Genomic DNA, 12,211 nt, shown 5'->3' on the forward strand with positions numbered 1-12,211 from the left:
AAATGTCCCTCACAGATTCTTGTGTAGGTGTGGCTTTGATGGGTTTTACCCACCCTGGTTTCTGCTTGCTCTCATCTTCCTGTTCTGCCTCCATTCTCCACACCAACTACCCTGACCTGAGCAGTTCTGCGCTGTCTTCTTCTCCATGAGGACCTGAAATCCCTCCAATCTGTGAGTCTACATGGCCCACTATGGTCATGACTATGGTCACAGCAGCACTGAAGTAGCTAATATTAATTAACATGCTGAAGGGGAAAAAGCACTTAGGGTGATAGCATTAGGGTCACTATTCCAAATATTTGTTGACATTTCCCACAGACCCTGGCAGGCTTTCTGGAACACATTCCAAATGTTCTCAGCTAGGTCAGACTTTCTATGTTACCCCCAAAAGATCCTCAGAAAATCTGGGGCTCCTAAGGAGTTCTGGGAGTCAAGGGTGGAAGGTATTAGGGAGCTGTAGACAGGGACTTGCTGACCACTGGCTGGATATATTTTAACCAACAGTGGGGCCTGGTTATAACATGAAAAGGGAGAGAGGGCATGATCTTAGAGTTTACAGCTACTTGGAGAGGAACTGCAGTGCCCAGTATTTGTGTGAATGTAGAAAGTTCTGTCTTGGGTAGATGTGGTGGTACACATAGTCTCGGCACACAGGAGACTGAAGCAGAAGGATGGTCAGTTTCAGGCTGGCCTGGGCTATAGAGTGATATCCTGTCTAGAAAAATAGGGGGGATGGAATGGGAGGGAGTAGAAAAAGAAGGGAACAAGAAAGAAGAGGAAAGGAAGGAAAAAAGGGAAGAGAAGAAAGGAGAGGGGAGAGAAAAAGTTTCTTGCTTGCTTGCTTTTCTTTTTCTTTTTTTTTTGGTGGGGGGAGGGGATTCTTTGTGTAGCCTTGACTATCATGGAGCTGGCTTTAAAGACCAGGGTGGCTTCAAACTCATACAGATCTGCCTCTGCCTCTGCCTCTGCCTCTGCCTCTGCCTCTGCCTCTGCCTCTGCCTCTGCCTCTGCCTCTGCCTCTGCCTCTGCCTCTGCCTCTGCCTCTGCCTCTGCCTCTGCCTCTGCCTCTGCCTCTGCCTCTGCCTCTGCCTCTGCCTAAGTGCTGGGATTAAAGGTGTGCACCACCATTGCCCCGTGGGAAAGAAGTTTCTGGCCTGGGTATGAGGGCCCAGCATGACTCAGAAGGGCTGTTTGTCTGCCTCTGTATGAGGTTCCCCAAAGGCATGGGTCACACAGGGGCTGCCAATCTACAGATGTTTTAAATGAAATGTTTCCTTTCAAAACCTCTTCCTTGTCAACATTTGGGGATAGGGAAATCTCACACACAGTAGTCCCTACTAGTGCCTTGGGCATCATAAAAGCTGCCCAGCACTCAGTGTCTACCCTGCAGTCCTCAAGGACCTCCACAACAGTATCCTACTGGCCCTGAGCAAACATCAAGAGATGGGCTGAAGCCAGAAGTCCTTCTGGAATGGCACCTTAGATACAGGTCATGGTAACTTTTTGTTTCTGGCTCTTGAGATGATGGAATAATGCCTATGGATCACTGAGAAGTGGCATTATATGGGAAGAAAGAGCAGGGCATCATAACTGGGCTTTTTTCAAACCCTGTATTCAGAGCCATCCAGTTAAAGAAGGGATAGTGGCACAGGTCCATAATCCCTGCTACAGAGGCTGAGGCAGGAGGATTGACAGTTCAAGGCCAACTGTGGGCTGCCTACAGAGTGAGCTCAAAGCAGGCCTGGAAAGCTTAGTGAGACCCTGTCTCAACATGAAAACTGGAGAGAGGGATGAGGACATAGCTGTCATGGCAAGGCTCTTGCCTAACTCCCAGGTCCTGGGTTCAACCCCCCAAAACACATAAAAACCAAATAAAAACCTGCCAGACTACAGAACTTTAAATGAACCCTTTAACTTTCCCATGCCTCGTCTTTCTCTTCTAAAAAAATCAGTCTGATCAAAGGTCCACCTTACAGGTCATAAAAAGGGCACTGAGCCTTGTGAAGCCCTAAACTGAGGTCACATGGTATGTTCTTCTTTGGGTGGGACCCTTGGTGTAGTCTATACAATTACTTGAAGCGCTTCAGTAGTCAGAAAGGCCCTGGCTCACCGCAGAGTGGCTTAGTTATGCTCGTAACCATGGTCTTGTCTCGCTGTTGTGATGTGAGATGTGAGAATGGCCATCACATACAACTGCAGAAGTCCCTCTTCTGCCCTGAAGTAATCTGAGACTGGAATGGCCAGCCTGGGATGAGAAGAAGAAAAAAAAAAGTAAGCGAATAAAGAACATTGGGCAGCCAGCCTTGGATCATCCTGGAACTAAACCTAATCATATGCTTACTCTCCTCCATGAGGCAACCCCCATCCCTTGGTGCATTCTGCACCCCCACTCCATCCTTTGAAATCCAGCCAGCAGCCACTGGGTCTCCAAGTATTCACCACTCACTGCAGAACCTTCCAGCTAGGCAGCAGGAACCATTACCATTTTTGCCTTGGGAAAGAAAAAGCAAAGATCTGAAAGCTCTAGGAGAGCCAACCAGGGAATATTTAAAATACCAAAGGTACGGGGAAACCGGGTTGGTATGTCCGTCCCATTTGCTTCTTCCGTTGCAGCAATAGGAAGCTTTCTAAGTGCTTTGGGCAGTGGAGCCCTGAAAAGAGCAGCAAGTGCTGTTGGCAGGAGGAGGCACTGAACCGCATCCATTCTTAGAAAAGACAGTCGAGGTTCACAAACCTTAAGAATGTTCGAGGAATCTTTGGACCAGGACTGGGGTCCAAAGTGGCTGCATTTTCATCATGTCCAAGGTGATGCTGGACCTGAATCTTGGGACCACACTGAGACTTCATGAGGGCCACTGGACTTGCTTGGTGCTGTAGTGTTGCAGTGTTTATGTGGGTGGTGGCTGTGTTTCAGAGACTCTACAGTGTGCTGGTGGAGGAACTCTATCAGCACCGAGTCACTTGGCTCTCAGAATCAAGTCCCAACTCTCCCCGAGACTCAGGCAGTCTCAGTGCCCATCCTGACCTCATCCCTAGATCTCCATCTCTAGACCTAGGCCCTACAGCCTAGAAATAGTCACCTCCCAAAGCTTATTGTCTCCAAATACCTTCAAGCTTCTGGGCTTTGCTCTTCCCTCTGTTTGGACTGTTGGCATCATCCTTTTTGCATCTGACGTTCTCTGCTTCGAGATCTCCCAGCAATCTTCTCTGGTAGGATGCTTAGTTTGAAATAGGAATTTGACTGGGCTGTGAAACATCCACACCTTTGGTCAAACATTGCTCTGGAAAAGGCTTAATATTTGAATATTTATACAGAGACAAACAGGTTAATTTCTTTGATGTGGACTGGCCACATGGACTCAGTGGAAGGCATGAATAGAACAGAAAACCATCTTGCTTGTGAATTAGAGGGGCCTCCTCCGGCCTGAGGTCTTTCGCTCTGAGACAGGGAGCTTTTTCACTTGAATTTTAACTGAACTAAAACATTAGCTCTTGTGCATTTCAGGGTCAGGACTCAACTTGGACTCAAATCTCTGGCTCTCTCAAGAAGCAGGTAGAGCTCATTGGACCTAACCAATTCTTTCTAATACCTTTTTTTTTTTTTCTGTATACACACTGCACTGGTTCTGTTTCTCTAAGTACTTTAATCTACTAGCCCACCCAGAAATTTCTCTCCTTTCTGTTTTTCTTACACCAAAGATGCAATTCAGTACTAATCAAAAGACCTTATTTCTATTCCATTAACACATTGTCCAATAAGATAGCCACTAGACTCCATGCGGCTGTTGAGAACTTACAACCTGAAGAGTAGAAATTGGCATGTGTGATACATAGAAAAATAAAATATTCATCATTTTGGATGGTTTAATAGGGAAACAGAATAATAAAATAATCCTGTTAGAAACGTGTTGTATTCATTGCCTGTTAACATTCTAATAACCAATATATGTGGGGTTTAATCAACTACATTATGAAAGTTACTTTTACCTGCTTCTTGTTTCCTTTCTGATATAGTGACTGGAAAATATTAAGTGTGGGCGTGGCTTTCATTTCTATTCCTGTTTGACAGAACTGCTGTATAATGAGTCTTTTAAGTTATTGAATCTGTTTCCTCAAGATAATAGGAGATATTAAGGGCCAGCTGTAGCCAGCCAGATCCATCCCTCCACCTCCTAGTCAATAAAGTTTCAGTGGGACATAGCCTTGCCTGCTCATTAATGTGGCCCATGGCTGCCATCATGCTCTAGGGCCAGAGTAGACCAAAAATACCAGAGTGCGGTAATACCAATAGCCTGCAGGCTCCAGTATTCACCCTCTGACCCTTCATGAAAGTTGGTCAAATTCTCATTAATGGGATGCATTAAAGCTGAGGGACCAAAGCGGGTCCAACTGTGGTGACTTTGGTTGATCATGGAATTGTGGCCTTTTAGCTTCTCTCTGCCCATATGTATAGTAATGAACTCATGGAGATGCCTCGAGCATTGGGTGAGATGCAGCCTCTCCGGCACCTGTGCCTGAGTGATAAGATAGAAAAGATGCTGCGTGGGGTTGTTTGTTTTGCTGGCCTTTTTAAAGAACTATCTCCTCCCAGACAGTGAGCTCTCTGAAGGACAAAGATTCTGCGTCCTCCTGCCCGTGTCCATAGTGTCCAGCTCTGGACTAGCATGGAGTCATGTGGAGAGCACTATCTTGCTCCTTTTTCTCATAGGTTCTCACTCTTACTCTGTCAACAGCTGAAGGACCTGCTCCGAGGAGCTGGATGAGGAGGCTGGGATGGCAAGACACCTCCATCCCATCTCCAGCCTGAACACTCCTTGCTGGTCTCCCCAATTTGGTCTTAGCGCTCTGGGCCCTGAGGAGGCAGGAGGGTGACCTGCAGGATCTGTACAGCTCAGTGTTTTTCACTCCTGCCATTCATAGCGGCCTCTGAGTCAGCGAGAGGCCCAGAGCCGCATCCAGATGGGCGGAAACGTATTTTTAGCCCCTATTGATCTCTCTCACCCAGAAGCCATCATTATCCTGGTGTAAAAAGGCAGCTGCTGGTGGCAAGAGTCTCATGGCCCCTCTGGCCCATGGGTGCCCAGAAAATTGCTCTAAGCCACCAGTTAAAGACAACCAAAATAGCTTCCCAAGCTAGCCGCTCTAGGCCCGGCCATGCTGCACCCTCAGCAAAGGGCTAAACTTTGCCTACTGCTAACATTATCCATGGCTTTTCTCGGCATCTTTGAAACCAAGATGGAGTCAGCCTCTAATTGGTCTGTCTGTAGTTCTCAGTTCTGTCTGGCCACTGGGCAGTGGTGAAAAGCCTTTGGTAGAACAGGACCTAAGGGACTCTAATCTCCAGGGTGATTTGGCTGCCCAGGGCTCCAGCCTCGTACATAACAGGGATCTCCTATACCAAATCAAACTTGAGACATGCTGGCTTGATGTTCTGTCTCAACCCAATCCAGCGGCCTCAGCCTTTCTCCCACACCGTCCCTAATAGTGAAGAAATAAATCCCTGCTCATGGCCTAGCTTGGTGCCTCACATACATAATCCCCGCACGTAGGAGACTGGCTGGAACACAGAATTTACAGCTGGAGGCCAGCAATGGACTAAATGCTAACTCTGTCATAAAACCATCAAGCAGAGTAAACCAAAACAGATTCCTGCTGTCTTGAGTGCACAGAGTTCGTCCTGAACACCAGGCATCACAGCTACAAGAGGACACCTGGAAAAACACAAAACTCACAGTAGAGGGTCATGGGCTGTGTAACAAGACAGGGTGAGCTCATTTGTGATGCACTGGTATGAGTTCAACAGCCAGCTTCCTGGGCAAGGAAAGGGAAAACATTATTTGTGGCGACTGCTGATTCCCGTGGTGTAAATACTGCCACAGACGGCTATTTTAAGATGCTTCAAGGGTGGACTATGGACTTGGGAAACACAGAAGCAACCCAGAAGCCCCCATAAACTGTTACACCAGGCTCCCAAGCCCCATCCACAATGCTGCTACTGCTGCTGCTTCTCTGTGACCTTGAGCTAGTTACTCCACTTGAGAACTGCGCAGCAAGTTCTCAAGTATAAATCATAGACAGGACACAATATCTACCCCTTAAGGTGATCGCATGATTAAATGTGTGGGAAACAGCTTAGCAATCTGCATAGTTAAATGCCAAGTACCCAGTAAATGTAGGTGTAGCTACTATCACAACAATCACTATTACTATTGAATTCAGAGCTGAGTGTCAGAATCACACTGTTGTGTAAATAGTGTGGATATGTACACACACATGTTCTCAGCCACAGGACAGCATGGTACCAAGGACTGGCAAGCCTCCAGTGGAGCAGGGCTGAAGCCTTCCTGGAGGAGGTGGGACATATTTGGATCTGAGTCAGGGACCTGGGTGGCAGAGCTGAAAGGGGTCTGAAGCAAGAAAACTGGGAGAGCAAGGATGGTGGATTTGAGTTGAGGCTGGGCTCCTAGGTGTTTTAGATGCAACTTTGGTGTCGTTTGGAAGACCTGCAAGGAGAGGGACAGCCATAAGCAGAGCACTAAGGATTCAGATGCAGAGAGAAGGATCTAGCGAGTGTCAGAGATGAACAAGCATGGAAGAGGACAATAGCTCAGCACACAGCAGGTCTGTGCATGACAGCTAAAGGCCACTGGTGCAGGGAGCTTTAGGGAGTTTTTGTCTGAGATGTGGCTAGGGATCCCAGAAATCCAAGAGAACATATCTAGTACAGGGAAGTCATGAGCAGGCCCCCTACAGGCCTTTGGGGTCCCTCTGGCCAGTGGCTCCCTGAGAACTGGCCCCAGTACAGGTACTGTGCCACCACCCCCATCCCCAAGCGAGGGAGGGTTAGGGCTTCTAACTGCACCCCCTCTCCGCCTGCTGCCCCAGCACACAGCCCTGACTAGGGTAATTGTGAGCGATAATTATTGAGTGTGCACAAAGGCCTGGCTTGTTTTCTTATGAGGGTGGGGGCCTGGGAGCTTTGTTTGGGCCAGGAATTGTCTTGGAGCCTCTGTTTAGCCAGCACTGTCTCCTCTTTGTTAGCATTCCTTGCTAACCGTGGCTCCTCTGGGGCTGGAGGAGAGGGAGAAGAGGCGGCACCCAGGCCTTCCAGCCTCTGGCCCCCACCGTATCTGCAGACCCCTGGGAACTTTGGCCCTACTTCCTTTTCCCCAGATCTGCTGGGACAGGAACAAGGCAGGCGCTGCCAGGCCTGGAAGTAACCCCGTTCACCTGGCAGGTGCAAGACTCCATCTCAGGCGATGGCCTTAAACATGGGCCTTTCCCTTTACCCACCTCGCTGAAAACAGTCATTAGGTGTCACTTTCCATGGCGGCCTTCCCTCTCTTCAGGAGCAGCAGGGATAATTACATGCCCAGGCCCCTCGCTACCTTGCACAGCCCCCAGGACAGATGCTACCTGCCTGTCCTTTCTACACTTGGAGCCCATTCCCACCCAGCACTTAAACCTCCGACAAATGAATGTTTTCGCCTGTCCTTGGTTCACATAAATAGCCACAAATTCCTATAATTAACTACAGTAAGCTAGGCTGGGATTAAAACAAAGACGGGCTTGTTTACGGGGATGTTCTGAAACAAGCAATTTTCAGCATTACAGTGTCAACTGCTGTCTTTGTCTTTGTTAAGCAAGGCAGCAGGAAAGAGGGGGCAGGCATGAATGGCGAGGGGCCCCCACAGGAGCTAAGAATGGCTGGACTAGCTAACTATTGCTCCTGAGGCTCAACCAAAATCCCTTTGTCCCCATGCCTCTCTTAGACTCCAAGACCCTCTCGGCCACTAACAAGGGACATGGGCAGCAATGGGTTTGCATGCCAGTGGAGGGCAAGAGCTCCCTCTCTATACTCACTTAGCAAAATGGCCATTCCTCCCACAGTTTCAGATTCTGGAGTATGCCAGGCCTAGGCCCCTTCTCCCTAGATTGGGAAACTGAGCCCAGAGAGGCCATCACAGCTGTCCCGTTCAAGGTCACTGTCAGCTGATGATCAGGTAGAACTTGAACTCAGGTGCTACAATGACTACAGGAGTCAGCACATGCAGGGCTTCCAGGCCAGTCCTGTTTCTCAGCTCTTTTGTTCTGTTTTGGTTTGGGTTTTGGTTTCAGTTTTTCAAGACAGGGTTTCTCTGTGTAGCCTTGGCTGTCCTGGTCTCACTTTATAGATCAAGCTGGCCTTGAACTCACAGAAATTTACCTGCCTCTGCCTTCCTAGGTGCTGGGATTACAGGTGTGTGCTACCGTCCCCAGCTCAGCTCATTTATAAATTACTAAAAACAAATAAATAAATACAAGGTAAAACAACAGTAAAGAATAGCACCTTTACCTTTACATGGGACACATGCGTAAGGAAAGTCACATAAAATTTGTGTCCATAAAGCAAAGTCTATCGCATACAGCATAGCCTCATATAGTGTCTATGGTTCTTTTGTATTACAGTGGCAAAGCTGAACACAAGAGCCAGACCAAGTGTTCTGTGAGGCTTGAAATATTTACTCATGACTTGGACTGAAGCTCAGTGGTAGAGAACTTATCTAGAACACAGAAGGCCCTGGGTTCAATCCCCAGCAGTGTGTGTGTGTGTGTGTGTGTGTGTGTGTGTGTGCTTGTATGTGTATGCTTACTGTCTGATCCTTACAGAGAAAAATCACTAACCCCACACTATTACATGATACACCACTCTATTGCCTGTTTAAAAGAAACGTTTTAAAGTAGCTTTTTTTTTTTTTCTTCCAGGTATCGAGCAGATTCTCTACCTGGGAAGATGAACAGGAGAGTCTGGATGCTGATGCAAAGTGGGGAGGGTGGGTATGCTCTCCAAGGAGTCTCCCTGGACTCCATCAGTGAGAGTGATGTCCCCACACTTCCAAATGGAAATGGCATGAGTGCCCTCCAAAGATTGTCCCCCACCAAGCTTGAGCTGCTCGGTGACCCTGTAGTCTACATCACATCTAAGCAGAGGAGCCATGGTCTGTGAGATCCAGAGCCAGAGATAAAAAGACCCTTAAGGAGTGACCTTAATCCATGTTTACTCCTCAGACAAATGCTTTCTGAGTTCATCCTTGGGACAGGGTACTTTGTGAAGTGTGGGGACAGTAAGGGGAATAAAATGGCCCAGAACACACCCTCCTAGAGGACAGATGGTGGAGGAGTTGGTGAGGAACCAACATTGGGTGATTACATGATAAAGAAACAGAGGAGTATAGGAGTTAGGGAAAATAAGGATGCCATATTAGCTGGGGGAAGAAAGGAAGGACTCTCTTGGGAGGTGCCGTCTAAATACAGAAATGAAGGAGCAAATAAATTAATTAAAAACTGAAAGGTTGGAAGAAAATTCAGACTTTAGACAGGGCTGAGGTGGTCTGGCCCACAACCTTGCAAACTCTGCAGAGAAGCAGACTGGACTTTGAGAAAGGGAGGACATTAGAAATGTAGTTAGAGAGCTGTGCTGATTCTGGTCCCTTCACTGTGATCCCTTGGGATCCTAGTCAGAGCTCCACACAAGGACCCAAGGAAGCTTGTTTCTGTTGGCAAGACCCAGAAGCTAGGGCTTGGGAAAGCTTCTGGCAAGTCCATGCCCTGGAATTTACACCTCCTGACTTCTAGAGATATGTACCAGGCAACCGTGGGCTGCTAAAGTCATGCCTTGTATTAGTAACACAAGGCCACTGGCAACAGCACCCCCTCCCAAACAAAGCTTCCAGCATCCAACCTCTTCAAAACATGCATTAATGGCATTGCCATGGAGACAAGTTGGCATGTGGCGGGGAGGGGGGGGAGGACAAGATGCCTTGAAAGTACAGAAGGTGCTAATAGCCACCTAGTGGTGTTAGGAGTTCTGGCAGCAGCATACCAGCAGGACCCCTTGGCAAACTTGAATACCTTACAAAGGCCTTGGGCTGGGTCAGAGCTGAGGGCAGTTGAGGTGATTAAGTCTGAGAGACAGGTTCACTCAGGAAGCAACAGGTATCAAGATATTCTATCCAAAATGACCTCAGGCCAGTGACTCATGGTCTCTGAGCCTCTGTTGCCATCTCTAAAACATGGGAGTAAAATGGGTTGAGCATCAGTGCAAACGCCATGGATATCAAATGAATTAACAGACCAGAAACACTCTATTAAGTAGGAAAGAGAGAGGCAAGTACTTCAGAGGTGTGGCAATGGGTACCACAACACTTCAGGTAACTTCGGTGGCCACCTTGGAACAAGTTATACATGCAGAAATTAGGTGGATCTCCTGGGGCAGGCTGCAGAATTCCACTCCCACCCCGGTCTCTGGGGGTAAGGCTCTTGGGACAAGCAGCTTGTTTGGCCAGAGCTTCAGCTTCATCTCTTAAATGATGGAGGTAATAAGGGGTCTCAGTCTTTTGTTTGCACCAGGTTGTCCTGTCAATGCATTCACAAAGCAGTTAGAGAGTTCTCTGTTCCTGGAGAAAACTAGGGTGTTCTCTGCTGTCCTGGGATGGTGCCACAGGTAGAGGATAGCCTTAACTTTTCTGGGCTGGAGGCTAGCCTGGGGAGTCTGCCCTGGTAGAGCCTCCCTTCTACCTTCTCTTGTCTCCTCCCTCTAGCTTCTCAACAGAAGGTGAGCAATCAGCTCTGCAGCCCTGCCAGGCAGAGCAGCTTTTCTTGTCATTCCATTATTTGCTGACTGAGCTAAAGGCCTTAGTCTAAGATACAGTGAGGGGCAAATAGTCCAGCTTCCTGCTGGTGGGGGAGACAATACATAAAATGGAGGCAGCTGAGGATTACTGGCTCTGGGTGCTGCATCAGTCAGAGCAACCAGGGACAGCAGTGGCCCTGAAGAGACTCCAAGCACTGTCCTACCTGAGGCTCCCTATCTACAGCATCCAGACCCACAGTAGTGAGTCACTGGGCTCACTTTGCTCCTGCTTCCTTGCGACAGTCCTGTTTTGTCATTGGAAGTCCAGACTCCTAGATGTCCTCAGCCACCAGCTCAGGCATCTGATCACTCAACCCAGAAGAGACCTTTTCTTTCTTCCTTTCTTCCAATCTCTCTTTCTCTCTCTCTCTCTGGCTAAAGGTGCAATTAGGAGCCTACTTCACTTGGGTCACACCCAGTTCAAGGGCCTCTGATCACTCCTGACTGATGGCCTGGAAGGAGGGGACCCTCCCAGTCCCCCTCTGTCAACTGTAGTGTTATTTTGGTGGCTGTTATTTGGGCAAGGAGTGGGCTAGTGGCTTGTGGAAAGGAAGGAAGGAGGGACATGCTAAAAATACTGAGTCCAGGCTGAGGTAACAGACTCTGCACACTCAGGAGCCTAGCTTCCCTCTGCTGCTGAGGAATGCCTACCTTCAAAATCAGAAGTCCTTTCAGTCTGGTGCAGATGTCTCCTGGTGCCATTAGTCAGGTCAGGAGGTCCTGAGAGATAAAGTAACTATATAGGTCACACTTGAAAAAGTTCTAGACACAGAGTGCAGGCTGGTCCAGGGAGGTCATGTCTTACTTAGGACACAGTTTAAAGAAATCCCCATCTCCAGTCCTTGGCTCCACATCTAAGGCCCAGCAATCTAAGGTCATCGTCCCCAAGATGTGTAGCATCCTGGCATCTGCATCAGCTGCCTGTGCTGTCTGCTCTGTGAGCCCACAGTAGTAGTCCTGGGGAACTTGGGACAAACTGGCTCTTCTGGCACAGTCCCATCTGCATCCTGGATCATCTCTGACATCTCATCCAACATCCTGGGCCTCATGTGGTAGGCTATGACCATCCAATCAAATGGTCTCTGGATGACTTTTATACCCTTCCCAGCTGACCTTATTCAGCTTGTCGGTCTCCTGAGCAAGGAAGCCCATCTTCAGCAGAGAAGAGGTTGTATGGGAGAGAGAGCCTAAAGGGCCATTGAAGTTGGCAGTTGGTCATTCATTCACTCTTTGTTCCCTCATTCTTCAAATATTTCTTGAGTGAATATCACTGACACAAAAACACCGTTCTGGGAATTAACAATACAGTGAAGAGAAACACAAAGCCTTAAATACTGTGGAACCTAGAAAGCAAAAGGAAAGAGAGTAAGGGTTGAAAGTATAATGCAATAGTAGAGTATTTGCATGACCCTGGGTTCCTTCCCTAGCCACACACACACACACACACACACACACACAACTAGTAAGTTGAGCATGGTGACATATGTCTGCAAACCCAGCACTCTAGAGTCAGAGACAGAAGCAGAAGGATCTTGAATT

The 12,211-nt window shown here is 48.1% G+C and overlaps 1 long non-coding RNA gene across 1 annotated transcript; it reads right to left on the bottom strand.

Moving 5' to 3' along the window:
• Window positions 1–2,073: 2,073 nt before the first annotated feature.
• LOC132657023 (uncharacterized) lies at window positions 2,074–11,995 on the bottom strand. Its single transcript, XR_009594867.1, has 4 exons — window positions 11,786–11,995; window positions 11,324–11,392; window positions 3,108–3,246; window positions 2,074–2,245 (listed from the first exon to the last, which is right to left on the bottom strand). It is a non-coding gene; the product is annotated as an uncharacterized LOC132657023 (long non-coding RNA).
• Window positions 11,996–12,211: the final 216 nt, after the last annotated feature.

Source organism: Meriones unguiculatus, chromosome 10 (assembly GCF_030254825.1).
Source record: "Meriones unguiculatus strain TT.TT164.6M chromosome 10, Bangor_MerUng_6.1, whole genome shotgun sequence".
Lineage (NCBI taxonomy): Eukaryota > Metazoa > Chordata > Mammalia > Rodentia > Muridae > Meriones > Meriones unguiculatus.